General features: G+C 42.4%; 1 pseudogene; it reads right to left on the bottom strand.

Annotated features, from left to right (window-relative positions):
• Positions 1 to 3,563: 3,563 nt before the first annotated feature.
• Positions 3,564 to 15,987, bottom strand: LOC136489434 (uncharacterized; annotated as a pseudogene).
• Between the last annotated feature and the right edge of the window lie 355 nt (positions 15,988 to 16,342).

Raw genomic sequence — 16,342 nt, 5'->3', positions numbered from 1 at the left:
CCAGTACCAAGGGTGTGTGTCCGTATGAGGCCGCCGGCAATCGGAGCGTATGGGTATGGCTGATTGGCTTCCATGCAGCGCATATATGTACCGTGTAGTGCTGTCGTTTGCTTTATAGCTTGCGTGGCTTCTGTGGTGGATGCGCGTGTGGCATGAATGGAATCACTACCGGACTTAGTGGCTTTGCCGAGTGCCAGTAGCACTCGGCAAAGCCCAATTTACACTTGGTAAAGGCTTTGCCGAGTGCTGCACTCGGCAAAGGCCACTCGGTAAAAAATGGGCCGGCAAAGGCGTCTTTGCCGAGTGTCTTTTGTCGGGCACTCGGCAAAGCCTTTGCCGAGTGCCCGACACTCAGCAAAGTTGGAACCGAAAAAAACCCGAAAAAAATCGGACTTTTTTTAATCGGTGGAGGCCCCCACCGGCCAGCGCCCGCCCAGCTTCGGCAATTTTTCGCGTAAAATTTGCAGCTATGAGGCCGGCGGGATTCGAACCGGCGACCTCTCCCTCGAGCGTCCCCTCCTTTAACCACTGCACCACACTGCCACCTATGTCTAGATTCCGTTTTGGTTCCCCACATATTATACTAAACCGAGTGTAAATTACTTGTTTGAGGCCTAAACGAATTCAAATAAAAAATTTGTAAACTACAAGTTTCATAACTTTTCGAGATCTACACTTTTAGTTTAGGAAGATTTTCCATCCGAGGTCGTTTACAAAATTTGAATTTCAAAATTTTGAAATTCAAACGTAGTTTCGCATGACAAGATGATTTCAAATCAAAAAGTTGCCAACTATAATGTTTCATAACTTTTCGAGATCTACAGAGTTTATTTTGGTTGTTTTTCCATCCGATGTCGTTTGAAAAGTTCAAATTTTAAATTTTTGAAATTCAAACACAGTTTTGCATGACAAGATGATTTCAAATAAAAAAGTTGCCAATTACAAAGTTTCATAACTTTTCGAGATCTACAAAGTTTATTTTGGTTGTTTGGTCATCTGTTCATCCGACATGGTCGTTCTAACATTATTGACAAATCTTATATATCTCTCTTGTAGTTTCATAAACTACAAGAGAGATATGTTAGATTTGTGAACAATTTTACTTTCACTTTGTCATATGAAGAAAAGACCAAAACAAACATTGTACATCTTGATGAGTTATACAACTTTGTAGTTCAAAACTTTTTCATTTGAATTAATTTACTACTTCAAAATGTACTTTGAAATTTTCTTTGCCTAGTGTCAAAAAACACTCGGCAAAGAGCTTCTTCGTCAAGTGTCAAAAAAAACACTCGGAAAAAAAGCCTCTTTGCCAAGTGTCAAAAAAACACTCGGCAAAGAGCTTCTTTGCCAAGTTTTTTTTTTTTTTTTGCCTGGTGTTTTTTTTCCACACTCGGCAAAGAAGCTCTTTGCCGAGTGCCCGAAAAAAAACACTCGGCAATCCACTTGGCACTCGGCAAAGAGCCGGTCTCGGGTAGTGAATCGGCGGTCAGCGCCGTTCTTCTTATAGGAAAAAAACAAATAAATGTGGTGTGTCCGGTGTTGGTGCTTTCGAAGACTGGGAATTTGATGCGTTTTTTTTTTTACTAAAATAGAGTGTGTGGGCTGATTTTGCTTTCGTAGGCAAAGGTTGGGCTGCTTACCCTTTTTTTTGGGAAACGCTGGGTCACGGCGCGGCTCCCAATCTTGTCTTTCTCCTATGCAGTGGACCAGCCTCTAAGAAAAGAATTTTTTTCCAATGGGGCTATGGTGTCAGCCCCTCACCCCACCGCACCTCTGGCCGAGTCCGCCGCCACAAAGTCCCACAATAGGGCGCTCTCTCTTCCCCACTCCATCCCCAGCATGCAGCTCCTGCTCCAACGTCTCTCCCTCGTCGCTGGCCATTCCCGCGCTGCTCCTTCCCACGAGGCACCCGATCCTTCCCTCGCTGCTCTGCGCGCTTGAGGCGCACAACCATCTAGCGCAACGCCCCCATCAACCTCGCCTGTCGCGGAAGGGGAGGCTTGTGCCTACGCCTATGCCCCCATCCACCTTGCGTTGTCCGCAGGAAGGAGAGGCCTGCGCCACCGTAGTTCTCCACTAGATAGGCCTTCCTTTTGATGATTGGGTGGTTGGTCCAACGGGTTTTCAAAGAAGAATGGGCACGCCAGCAATGCGGCAGGCCTTAGTCCTTCCCTTCTTCTCCCTTCTCCTATTGTTTTTCTCATTCGCAAGCACATGAGGCAGTAGGGGAGGTGCGGTCACACTTGGTTAGTCCACGGTAGGGAAATAAAGGAGGAAAAGGAATAGAGAAGGACCCCGGTTACTGTAGCACCCACGGACACTGCAGAATCTCCCGAGTACAGTTGCATTTTGGTTTTTTCCTTTTTTTGTCAGCCTATGCATCTTAAGCAACTGTCATCCAAATACCAAACAATGCATCTGAGTAGTCAAACGGAAAGCATTCGACGAATCCTACACGTCCAAGGCCTCTGATCATCTATCTGAGCAGCGGATAAAAAGTCAACTATTGGTCTCTCTGTAAAGTGATTGGTCAATGCTCACTAAAGAAACTTAATCAATCTTTAAAACACATTTATTTCCTATTTATTTTTGGGTGTTACACAAGAACATTTTTTCTCAGGCACATGGGTGCTGATCTAGCTAGTTTACTGATTGATTGTCACTAGAATGTGTTGGGCTACTTTTTTTTGTTGGCTGTGTGCTTATTTAGGAAAAGGCAGGAGCGCTTTTCTAGATTTTGTATCATCTCGATGTAAAGTGGTTGAAATTTAATAAAAGCTTCCTTTCTCAAAAGAAAGGCTGACATAGGACAAACCATCATCTTACGTCCCTCCTGGGAGAGTGGGAAGTGAGGTCTATAGAGCTCTCCTCGATGTGTATTACGTATCGTGCTCAAGACCGGACTCCCCTTGCAATGTGCCTTCCATATTGCTCTCGACATGTTTGTTTGAGAACATGTATCCCTCCCGAACGAGCATTCGTTGGTCTACTTAGAAAAATAATGAAACTGGACCATTTGTTTGCTAGAACGGCAATATTTAGTTTTTGCATAAGCGTTGCAAAGTGCAAGCACGACATGCTCGTGTGCACTGGCATCTAATTGGATAAAAATTTGTCATAGTTCACAAAGAGTTGAAGGAAAGTTGGGTTAAAACTTAAAAGAAAACAGAATAAACAAGTTGATCCATGCAGTTATTGAAACATAGGGCATCAGCGTGTTGGATTCTGATCGGGATCAATCGTCACTAGAATGCGCACCTCTCTCCTCTCTCAATCGCGATGAACACTAATGAACTCTTATGAACAGGACAGACACTGGATTTTTGGCGCAGCACAGGAACTGCTGCTTTTCTGGTTTTCTTCTCATTTTATTGACGCGAGATTACAGAGGACGACCTCATCCGATCGCGCTCGCCCATGCCCTGCGAAATTGCCGTGCCATCCCACGGCCAACAGAACGTGGGCGACGTCGCAGCCGAAGAAGCACACGGCGCGAGCCACCGTGTCCAAACTCATCTACCTGCAAACTAGGGAAATCCAAACAGCCTAGGACACGGCTCTATGGGCACAACATGTTACAGACAACACAGCGTTCCGTTATTACATAATAAGCAATAAAAGAGGAAAGGTGTTCAAAATGGTGTCCATGTGTGTGTCGAAAACATAAGAAATTCATGGATACTATTGGTAAATTCAGTTCGTCGTGGTGCCCAAGAGGAGGCTATCAAGTATTTCTGAGAAGCGCACTGAGAGCTCGGGTCTATCTGGAACAGGAACGGGGTGGAACATCCCACCCCGGGAATTTTCCGCAATAGCTTGGAGACCCTAGCATCACATACACGACATAAGGATTGACTTAATAATAAATCAATAAACAATAATTTTGACAGGATTAGCTCGGACATGACACGTACCTGATTATATGCGTCCCCGCCATGTTTTATGCGCCTCGGCGAGGCCGGATGCCATGTTTTTCGTGCAGGGTAACCTGCGCCAGTCAAATGCCGTGTAGCCAGTTGCCTTCGATTCTGCGGGGTCAACTACCTTCATATCCGACGAGTAATTGTTTGGGGTCAACATGGGGTAGATGTAACCTATGCAGCTGTCCACCAAGCGGGTGAGCTTCTCATGCACCATCCAAAAGATCGAGCCATCCACCTTGGACCAGGCCAGGGTAGACTCGGTGCAGTCAAAGGCATACACCATGACCACGTCAAGTGGATGATTTTCTGTAAATCAGTATATGGAGAATTGGTCATTCATCCTAATATCCATATTCTTGATGATCACTCCTGAGCAGTATCAGCTTTCACTTTTATTACTTACAAATACCTGAACTAGAAGTAGGAGGATTCTCCTCTTCGAATGTGGTGCCATCAAAGATGCTATCCAGTAGCAACGAGAAACGTGTAGACAGCATCGGCCTTTCCGGGACGGGGATAGTGTGAAACTTGCCACCTGGGGAATTCGCCGCAATGGCATGAAGACCCTAATATGTACACAACAAATGTACACACAGGTGTATATATTAAACTTATCAATCAGTCCATGGTTGTGATTGAGTTAGTCCTGGTTTTTTTTTTTTTTGCATGGGAATTAGTTCTGATATCGTAAGTAGTCCATCAATTTGTGCTCTAGCATGGCCCTAAAATGGTGTGTTCTACTTTTTTAGTAAACCAACAAAATGTTATGTTACATATAAGCATTAAATGTTTTGTGCATAAATTTAGTGCATACAACTAATAAAAATTGACTATCTTTCATGTATGTCTATTCGTTTCCTGAAACAATACCCATAAAGATAATCTATTATTTTGTAAAACCTCTATATGTGCCTCATCATTTACATTGCACCTATGTGGGCTTTTAGCACTATTTAGTTAAAGCCTTAAGTTATATTAGCTCTTGTTGAATATTTTTTTATACCATGAATATACATGTAGTGCTTTCAATCTTTGGTGCTTATTGTATCTTTGTTTCAAAGCTTTCTTTTTATATTGTGTTATAAAATGGATTCTTAGCTCCTATACTACCCTTTTTAGTTACAACAATGGCATAGACAGTCGTTTCAACTTATTCCACGCACTCAAGATGTTGAATTTCCTCTATCAAAGAACTCTATGTGTAGTTGTCACATGTCCGATCCGAGCCCCCACGTCGGGCTTAGCAGGCCAGGAGAGGCCCGAGACCCAGCCTTGGCCGACGCCAGAGCTACCCGCGAGCGGCATGGAGGGCGTGCAACCAGGGGGTGGGCCACCACCGCCCCCTCAATATCCCTATATTCGGGAGAATTTAGAATAAAGGAAAGTTGAGAATAAAAATAGGTAAAATAAGTGGAGAATTGTTTGGGAAATAGGATCGAGATTATTTAGGAAAAGGAGTTTTGCTTAGGAAAGAAGAGTCCAAATCTATATAAGGACTCTTCTTATAGTTTCTTGGAGTGCAAGTCCTATAGGGACTATAAATATAGGGGCAACATAACTATTTCTATCTAAGCAAGGAATTTGTTTGATTATGCATGTGTTGTTTTCCTTGCTCGATGTTTTTCTTGTTTGTCGACGCTAGACGGCGTAGGATAGAAGACGTGGAGAGAAGCCGATGGAACTTAGAAGCGCAATTACACGAGGACATAGGAGCAAGAAGCACAAGGATCAGGATCTCGGAATAAGGATATGATCGTTAGCAAGTGGAGGCAAGTCCTAACACCCACCTACCCTTCCCCTCGGTATACCCTGCCACACCTAAACCACCTCATTTTCCACCACCACCATGATACCACCTCCACCCAAAAACCTACCACTTACTATTCTCACTAATTATCTAATAAACCTCATTTATATTATTCATGTCATTATCCTCGAATGGATAAATGTTATGAGCACTTGTGATATGATATAGCCTTCATGGTATGAGCATTTATGATATATTATGAGTTTTATGTTATGGATAAGCTAAGAACATGGATCATGATGCTAATTGAACAGGTTCATTTGCCATCTCGCCTAGCCAAAATTTCGTACAGCCACATGTCTATATGGGTAGACTTGATCTCACACCCCGTTAGATAAAAGTATAAATTCTACTAGGAGGCCGGTGTGGCAACAGACTATCAGGAGACGACATGGATGCTGGGTGATCTTCCGTGGTCTGTTCGGCATGGATGCTATGTGGTCTTCCATGTAAAATTATCGTTGTGCCGTGTGCGGGCACCTTTATATATATATATATATATATATATATATATATATATATATATATATATATATATATATATATATATATATATATATTGGATGATGTGTGATCATCCAAGTCGTCGTGTGTTTCCGACCCCTGAGAAGCTGTGGTAGAATTATATGCAAATCTAAGGTCGCGTACATTCGGGTACGGGATCTTGTTTGGCTTGTTTCTGCCACCGTACATGGTTAGAGGTTGTGCCTATCATGTGGGGAAATTTTTACAACCTCTGCAGAGTGTAATGAATCTATTCGAATAGCCACGTCCTTGGAATGGACAATCGCTTGGATGAGGTCTCAAATGATTAGACTCTTTTATGTGTAATGAAACTATGACAATGTGGTAAGTCAATCACTATAAACCCCGGGAACTGGCGAGAAGGGTTAATACTCTCCCAGGGCCCATACTCTATTTTTAAATACCACTCCTACCAAATACACCTCCGCTGTAAACCACCTTCACATATAGCCTCTGCCATCTGCTTCACCTTACCCCAAAGTTAGGGCTTTTTTGTACTCAATCCCCTCCATTCTATATTTTTAGGAGACAAGCTACAGGAGTACCTACAAGGATTGAGTTACTGAGTACTATGCAAGGATAGGACAATAGGAAGGTTCAGAAGAGGAAGCCATACGACTACAAAAGAGAGCTAAGCTAGGACTACCACGGTTAAGACATAGGATTAACCTTAAGGATACGGTTTTCGTCCGCACTCTAAGATGCCTATAGGAATAGAGCCACGACAGCTTAGGACCGCTGTGATAGAACTCCGATATTCAATATAGGGCCAGAGGCCCACTCCATGTAAACACAAACATTGTAATATGTTTCCCCTGCTAGCAATAAAAGTATGGTTTTTTATATCAATCTTGTTCAACTGTGCGTATCAACTACTGATCCAGGGACTGATACACAATGCACAGAGGACCGTAAAATAGGGGCGCGACAACCCTAACCCCCACGAGCCCTACAGTGAGTCACCACCCGCTTGCCCTGCTTCGTCGGCATGCACGCCATGACCGTCGCCTTGTTCTCCCCACCTGCGAGGCTCAAAGGTGAAGCCTTTGGCCATCACCAAGCACCACACGCATGTGCACGACCACAACGGCCGTAGTACGGCGATGCCGAGCCACCTAGGCTCATGAACGCCCATGCCGGCGTACTGCACTTGCCACGTCTGCCATGGCTAGACTCTGCCATAGTGAGCCCCTGTTCTAATGGATCTAGTCCGATAAAGGTAGAACCGTAGCCGCAGTGAGCTTTGCCTCACCACGGGACACGCATAGCCCTAGCCGCGCTAGCTTAGATGCCCTAGAATTGCTTGTCACATTTGTGACACTAGTGGAGCTGTGTGCCTTGCCGCCGTCGTGCCGGAGATGTTACGGTTGAACCCAGACACCTCATGCGATGAGGAGGTCGTCGATGTCCGCCGTGACTCCGTACACTTTGCCAAGTAGATGGTTGGCCCAAGAGCCCTGCCTTGACCCTAGTTCGCCAGAGCCAAAGCTTCGCCAGAGCTCTACCGCGCCCGTGGCCTAGACCTAGACTCCGTCGTGCCTTTAGGTCAATGGCGTTGAGCCCCTAGCTTCACTAAGACCTCAACCTAGCAAAAAGGAGCTACCTTGGGCTCCTACCAAGCATGTAGCCGCTCCGCTGTAGCCCACCACCACCGTCATGCCATTGAGGCCATGGCTGGCCGCAACCAAGCCACCAGGCCACATCTTTTGACCCCTGTTGTGCCCGCCGGTGAACATGGAAGCCATAGGAGGCCATAGACGCCTTGCCCGGTGCCCAGCTGCTCACCATCGAAGTCGCTGTGTCGCCGCATCCACCGTGTCGCCATGGCCAGCCATGCTGAGCCCCAAGGCGCTGCCTTTGGCATCTTGTCATGCTCACTAGAGCCTCGCAGAGCCCTAGGAGGCCGTAGCTACCCCACTGTACCACCACCGAGCCCAGTCATGCGACGTTGTCATCGCCGGCGAGCCCATAGAGGCCTATGTCGAGCAACTAGTGAGCGCCTAGATGGAGGCGCTGCACCTCAACCCTTACATGCGCCCGGTCCACCGTGCGTCATGCGTACCTGAGCAAAGAGAACTTGGTCCACCATGGACCGTGTCTGTGGTCCACGGTGCACCAGGTTGCCAGTCCACCACAGACCTAGCCCATAGACTCAGCCCAATGGTGGCCTAAGCTGCCACGTGGATGCTCCCAATGCCTGACACATGTCTGGGCTAGCTCGGCCTAGATTGGCCCAACCCGGCCCGTATTCGGCCCATGACCAAGCCCAATGAGCCCAATGAACCTTGACCATTGACCGGTAAACGCTGACCGTTGACCTGGTCCCACCTGCCAGTGACCCAAGCAATGTCGACCAATCAGACGCCACCGTGTGTCGCCTATGTGTTAAACCCTCTTTTTCTTTTTCAAAAAATGATTTAAACTTAGAAAATTCATAATAAATTCGTTTGACCTCACAAAAATATGAAACTAGTGTCCAACTTTTTCTAAAAATGAGCTCTACATCATAGTCTTATGTTTGAGTGCATTTGAATATTTTGGTTGTACATTGCTTCTTTGTTATTATATATAGGAGTCGCTTACCGCGACTATATGTCTCGTTTGATGGCCGTAGAGGAGCAGGAGTTTGAGGAGGATGACTACGAGTATACGGTGGACCTCAGAGATGACCGGGCTATAGGTGCCACATCCCACCCAACCTCGTAGAATCCTATTAGTCATGCAATGAAATAGCTGCTAGTGCTTTACTTTTATGTAAATGAATTGTGATAAGTTGCATGGTAGTAATGCTTGTGAGCCTATAACTTGACACAACCTTACTCCGGCACAACGACTGTTAGGCTAGAAGCACACTCTTATTCTTACTACTTACTTCTACTACGCATTATATCTGTGATGTGATGCATGGTGGATGATTGCTTGTGAGTGGTTAAGGCACTTGGTGGCAATAAAACGATAACAACTGGGGAGTTCTTGGTGTGTGGTGAGGGTCGAGTTGACCAGACAGGATTCTAGGATGAGTCTTTGGACATGTCTTGCTAGGGGGTGTGACCTGGGCATCTCCTATGTGAGGTACCGATGGTGGGTAAATGTGAGGTGAGTAGATTCCGGGGAGGAGACTATCATGGGGCGAATCCTCAGGATGGAGGTGTCATCGAGGCACGGGGTGTTGATTATCCCTATTTGAGAAGCTGTCTTCTTTGGTCATCATAAGGACTCATACGTTCTAGGAACTGGTTCATAGGAACCATTGCACACCACTCGCTCCTGATACGACGAAGGATGGATGTGAACGAACCTGGGCGATGCCACTACTGCTAAGTTGTAGTTGATAGTGTAGGGAGGCATGATAGTCTGGCTCTAACCTTTCCGAGACTAGTGGTGACCTTGGAGGCCTGGTACTACCTTTCATAGTCTCAGCATGCCGGTGGACTCTGGGGTGGCCTAGGGATGAGTGGCATGGTGGTATCGTTCCAGATTAGAGAGCAGCCCAGAATCAGTCTAGGTGGGGCGCCGCCAATGATGGTGATCTTGTGGATCCTGGTGTAAACCTCTGTAGAGTTACTGGTTGATCGATCGATACATAGCCGTTCTTTTACGGTTATGGACCTTTCCTATGGTATCGCTTCACTTGACTAGAGAGAGGTGTCCTTCTTCTTCCCCCTGGTTTGTTACGGATTTTGGCCGTCAGCCGATGAGGCAAGGTATGAGAGGGAGTCATCCTTGTCGCCTAGAGAGTGAGAGTGTGGTGAGATGTGTGGACTTGTGTGTGGATGGGATGGATAGATGGAAATGGGTTAAAACATGGAAAACAATTATAAAATATTGACTAACAAGCATAGGAAAACTACAGCCAAACATAGGCCTTTTGCTCTACCCTTGCATACTACTTACCACAAAGCAAACCAAAGCATAGGGTGGGAGCCAGTGGCCAGTACAAATCGTGCTAATAATTATTCTACAGGTGTCGAGTTCGACAGCTAGGCCAATGGATGGGAGGATTAGAGGAGCTTGTCCTACGCTCAAGTTTTCCTGTGAAAGAGGAGCTTCATTCCGCTGTGACGCTACGTCTACTCCGATGTTGTTATGGATGTTGTGTGACTCTGATGATTCCGCCAAGTGGCATAATTAGTAAACCTTCTATTATATTTCTAAGACAGGTTTTCGATGTATGACTTGTGGTATCAACTGTTATTTGATAATATGATGGCATGATCGCCTAGGACTATCACATTATAATTTGTATCTGTGGATTTCCCTTCATGAAAATTGTGGATCGTTATACGCGGCCAGGGCGGTGGGCCACCACCACCCCCTCAATTTCCTGATATCCGAGACAATTTAGAATAAAGGAAAGTAGAGAATAAAAATAGGGAAAATTAGTGGAGAATTGTTTAGGAAATAGTGTCGAGATTATTTAGGAAAAAAGATGGTTTTGCTTAGGAAAAAAGAGTCCAAATCTATAAGGACTCTTCTTATAGTTTCTTGGAGTGTAGGTCCTATAGGGACTATAAATATAGGGGCAATATAACTATTTCTATCTAAGCAAGGAATAGAGCTACTGCTCTCTCTCTCTCTCTCTCTCTCTCTCTCTCTCTCTCTCTCTCTCTCTCTCTCTCGCCGCCGCCAATGCCACCACCCTACCCTAGCCGCGCCGCCAGCACAGACGCCGGCGTTGGCAGCAACCACTGCCACCACCCTAGGTTGACACCACCCCCTAGCCCTAGCCGCCAAACCGGGCCCCCAGGATCAAACCCTGACAGTAGTAGTATTTTACTAAAAAATAGAGTACATACAAATAAACTAAAAAAATTTATGTCATAATATTTCAGTCAAAATGTATAATTTTATCCAAAGTAACATCTTACAAAATTTGTAGACATAGAGTTTTGAATATAATGTAAAATCAATTATCGTCTCTGGTACATGGTTTGTTCAGGTAGCATTCTTTTTACGGTCAACAAACTATACAAATATATATTGGTTGCTAAAGTATTCATGTATGGATTGGAATACGTAACATTTGTGTTAATGTTAATTCATCGGTAGTAGTAGATAATATTGAAACATATATAATGCACTTCTGTAATTATTTAATTATTTCCGTAATAGTTTATATCTATAGTACAAACATACATTATTTGTGAGGAATTTAGTTTATATAACACATATGTGAGTACTTTAGTTGAGAGCTAGAGGGGATGTTCCATATCATCTCTCATAATGGCTTATGAGTATAATTAGGGGTTGCCTTAAATTATCTTTCAGTGATAGGTGTTGGTCGTTTAGGTGTAGATTTAGAAGTTATTTTATGTTTTTCATAATGGCAGGACTGTCAACACTTTTAGAAAATAGGATAGATCCCATGGCTGTTATTATTTTACGATGATTAGAGTCTACTGAATTACTCGAAAGATCCATATGTATTTGGTTGAAACCTAAGCTCAAGTTATATTTACTCTTGTTGCATTGCGTTTTATGACATTTTGGCTTCCACTTTTGACCATATTACTTGTCCACATGCAATTGTTAAGAATAAACTCTAGTGCTTGTTTTATGTTTCACACGAAATGTACCTTCCATATTTTATTCAAAAGTATATTCTAGGTTCTATACTACACTTTTAGCAACTATAATGGCATAAGCAATTGTTTCAGTTTGCACCATGGCTCAAGATACTGGATTCACAATACTGAAGAATTTTATGTGTAGTACTATTATTTTATAAAAACATGAGTGCTTATAATCAACTTCTCATGATTGACATGTGATATTATTTTAGTCAAATGTATAAACTTGTGTGAAACAATTTGAAAATTCTATAATTTAAAGTGAGCATTTAATGTCGTCGGCTTGTTGCTTGTTAAGGGGACATTTTTACATGGTTGATAAACTATTAAAACAAATACTTATCCTATTTTTTTCTTATTTACTTGGTATACATGATTGCACATAGAATTTATGCATATATTTAATTTAACAATGTTAAAACTGTGTAATTTAGAAAAATATATAGTATAAATTATGTTTATTGAAATATTTTCCATAATAGCTTGTCTTGCTATTTGGGTGTGATTTGGTTGATATTTTATTTTATTTTTATATGACTTAGGAGAGAAATTTAGATACAAATTAAAAAATTTATTTTATATTTCGTAGTAGCAGGACTAGGTATTTAAAAATAAATTTTATAGATGCATTGCATTAACTTTCATAATGATAGAGGTGGGTATTTTAAAGCAAATTTAGTATTTTCAATCATCTTTTAGAGTGGCACATACAGTAATTTAGATGCATATTTCAGGTATTATTTCAATTTATATTTCATAATTATAGGGTTGTGTAATTTAATGCAAATTTAGGGGTTATATGGATTTTTCATAACGACAGAAACGAGTAACCTTTTAAAAACAACATGGTGGATATGGCTATTATTAGCGATGGGTGATTAATGTGTCTACCATATTAACGGCCAGTCGTTACTGATTATTTTGGGGGGAAAATCCTAGTACATTTTATGAGTTTAATAATGTGAATGTTTTATGGAAGATTTACAGTTAGAAATAATATTAAAGATACCTGGTTATACTCAACCCCGCCGAGAGTAAACGCGTGGATGGGAACTTTGGACTTGAATTTTTTGGCTCCATCAAAGAAGTCTTCTGTGTGTATCAACCCGTCATAGAAGAGCAAGATGATGCCATTCTGGTACCCACGGTTGTTGATCATTTTGTGTGCCTCGTCGAGTCCGGATGCCATGTTTTTCGTGCAGGCCAACCTGCGCCAGGCGAATGCTGTGTAGCCAGTTGCTTTTGTCTCTTCTGGATCAACTAATTTCATATCCGATGTGTACGTGTTACCATTCATCATGGGGTAGATGTAGCCAAGGCAGCTGTCCATGTAGTGGGTGAGCTTCTCTTGCACCATCCAAAAGACTCCATCATCCACGGTGTACCACGCTGAAGTCCAGTCGGAGCAGTCAAATGCATACACAATGACCACATCTAGCTGCCCCAGCTCTGCAGACCAGTCAGTTTGCACGATTGATCACTATTCGTATATACCCATACTTTGTACTCCCTCTGATTCCAAATTATAAGATGTTTTGGGTTTTCCAGATACATTGTTTTTACTATATATCTACACATGGTATATATATCTAAGTGTATAGCAAAACCAATATATAGAAAAGCCAAAACGTCTCATTATAATTTGGAATGGAGGCTGTAAGATGCATGCATGTGTTTTTATTTATTCTACCTGAACTGGAACTGAGAAGCTTGTCTGAAAAAGGGAGGAAGCTCAAGTAATTAAATGATGAGGATGATGATAGAGCGTGGAGGCCCTATCATACACAGAAGAATACAAGACTTAATTAGTCAATATAATCATCACGACCTTGGATGTAAATGTAATATACTCCCTCCCTTCAAGTGTTAGACATTAAACCTGGCTCAACACTTTAGTGCCCATATTATTCAAATATCCTTGTTCCTGTACCCCTTGTTTTATTTATTTCAGGATCATGCAACCAATTGTAATTTTTATGCATGTCTCTACTTTGATGAGAATGTGCTACTGTGTGAATGTTGATCGTCTGTACGACATGATATATTACATCCAGGATTATTGTTTTATTGAAATCAATTCAGATGCTATTCGATATAAATGTATAATGGATCTAGTAAACATTCTACGGCCTCGTTTGGTAGAGCTCCCACCAGCTCCAGCTTTTCTAACGCATTCACTGTTCATGAACTGTTCATGGGAGCTTTTTTCTCTCTCCTCTCACACAGTCAGTGGGAGCAGGTGAAGACAAACTACTCCCACTAGCTCTGTGAGAGGAGAAGAGAGGAGAGAGAAAAAGAGCTCCTATGAACAGTTCATGAACAATGAATGCGTCAGATAAGTTGGAGCCGGTGGGAGCTCTATCACGGGGCCTATGTCATAAATATTTGTATCTAGGACTAGAAGAACCATATGAATTTAAAATAATTGGTGTTGTAGGTTTGCTAGTGAAAACAACAGTCTAACTATCCAAGAGCATCTATATTTTATCAAGCTTCTATGTTTTATCAGAATGGTCGTACCTGCTGGACAATTATGTCTTTGTACTCATCATCAGACGCTAGTGACAGCTTCCTAATTCTCGCTTCTAATTGTTCCGGTTCATCAACAACATCCTTTGTAGATGGCCTTTTGTTCCGATCAGCTACAACACACCTTAACGCAATTTCAACACATTTCTTCACTTGTAGACTTTCTATTTCGTGTGATGGATGCCCGGACATTTCCTTCAGCCTTTTGTTCCAGTTTCCGTGTACCTGTTTAGTTGGTACACATACGAGGAAAAAAATCAAATAAAAGTATTATATAGTTTATGGAATTATGGGAAAAGATGGTTCCTCGTAATTTTTCGTACATACATGCTCGATAAATAGTTCAGGACTCATTTCAATAGAGCGTGTCCGACCCATGCATATTTCCATCCATTAGTTTTATAATTAGAATTCCAAGACTGAACACGTCAAATTTAGTTGTTATACAACCACTACGCAGAAATTCTGGTGGCGTGTAGCCTCTGCATCATATGATTGACCGGCATCTATATGGTTAGTGCAGGATAAACAGAACTATGTGCATAAAACTATGTTTTTAGTCACTACAAGAAACATGAGGCAGCAACTTACTGTGTTCCTTTGACATTCCATGTTACCAAAGTTTTTGTTGCGAGTCTGGACAAGCCAAGGTCTGCAATTTTGGCCCTCTTATTGTTGTCCAGCAAAATATTAGCAGGTTTTATGTCCAGATGCAAAATAGGTTTCTGGTATGCAGTATGAAGGTGATTTATACCCTCACATGTTCCTTTGATAATTTGGTAACATGTGGGCCAATCAAGATCACAAGAGTCATCTGCAAAACATATGGAAAAAAACATACAAAGCTGCAGATCACGTATGCTAAAAACAGGGTGATATACAGAGAGTTTCACAGATCATCATACCTGCGATATGTTTCTCAAGGGTTCCACCATGCATATATTCGAAACAGAGAATTCGCTCCACTGTTGTGGCAAAAAACTCTTTCCCATCGTATGTGACATATGTTTTTCTTGATTCATGACAGTAGCCAAGTAACTTCACCACATTCTCATGGTCGACCTTGCTAAGGTTACAGAATTCCTTATCGTCAAGCTCTTCCAACTGATGAAGCCTCTTCACTGCAATCTCTTTGCCTCTGTACACCCCCTGCCAGAAATCACTCGTGGATATAGATCACAAACTCCTAGTACGTACCCAGTTGTTTATCACTGAAACCTTGCAGAAACAATATAGTCTGTACTCATACCCTGTAAACATCTCCATACCTACCACTGCCAACTTTGTGCTCCTCTGAAAAGTTATTCGTTATGCTTTCAAGAAACTGGAGATTGAAATCCATGTCGTCAGACATCTTCCACCACGCTTATGTTGGATCTTCTTCCAGAGAAAAAAGAAACTATTTCAGTTTATACTCACAAAGAATCTGTCGAACAAATGAATATGTTATAACAAGGAAGGGTTATCAGATCAGAACGATTACCACAAGATGTCTAACAATTAAATTGGACTAGAACTTTGATGGAATACACGACTAACTAATTTCCATGCGACCTTGTGCACAAAGGATGAAAGGAGCTTAGCAAGGCTAGCACTAGTACTTACCTGGAAAGGACACAACGGAGAGAAGAGTGGGTCTGCTCCTTGGCAATGAGGATATATTCCATCTACCCACATTTGTATAAAGGAGAGAACGAGGTACAACTTTCATAAACAAATCCTGTTGACTTGAGGACCGATCAGCTATATGGTCTAGCAGTTGGGACCTAATACCAGTTGGGACCAAAGGAATAAAATAAGTATGAAGACAGCAAAGAAAACAAGGGATGAGACAAATATGAAAGATAGCACAACACAAATAAGATAGCTCTCTGGGTGTTGCTTATATGATTCTCTTCTCTTGTTTTCTTTTTTTTACTCTTTTCACCGTTCCATCTTTTTTGCATTTTTTTCTTTTTTAGATATTTTTTCGAGCTTTGGAGCAC

Source organism: Miscanthus floridulus, chromosome 10, assembly GCF_019320115.1.
Source record: "Miscanthus floridulus cultivar M001 chromosome 10, ASM1932011v1, whole genome shotgun sequence".
Taxonomy (NCBI): domain Eukaryota; kingdom Viridiplantae; phylum Streptophyta; class Magnoliopsida; order Poales; family Poaceae; genus Miscanthus; species Miscanthus floridulus.
Note: the sequence above shows the minus strand (reverse complement) of the source record. Positions and strands in the feature narration are given on the sequence as shown.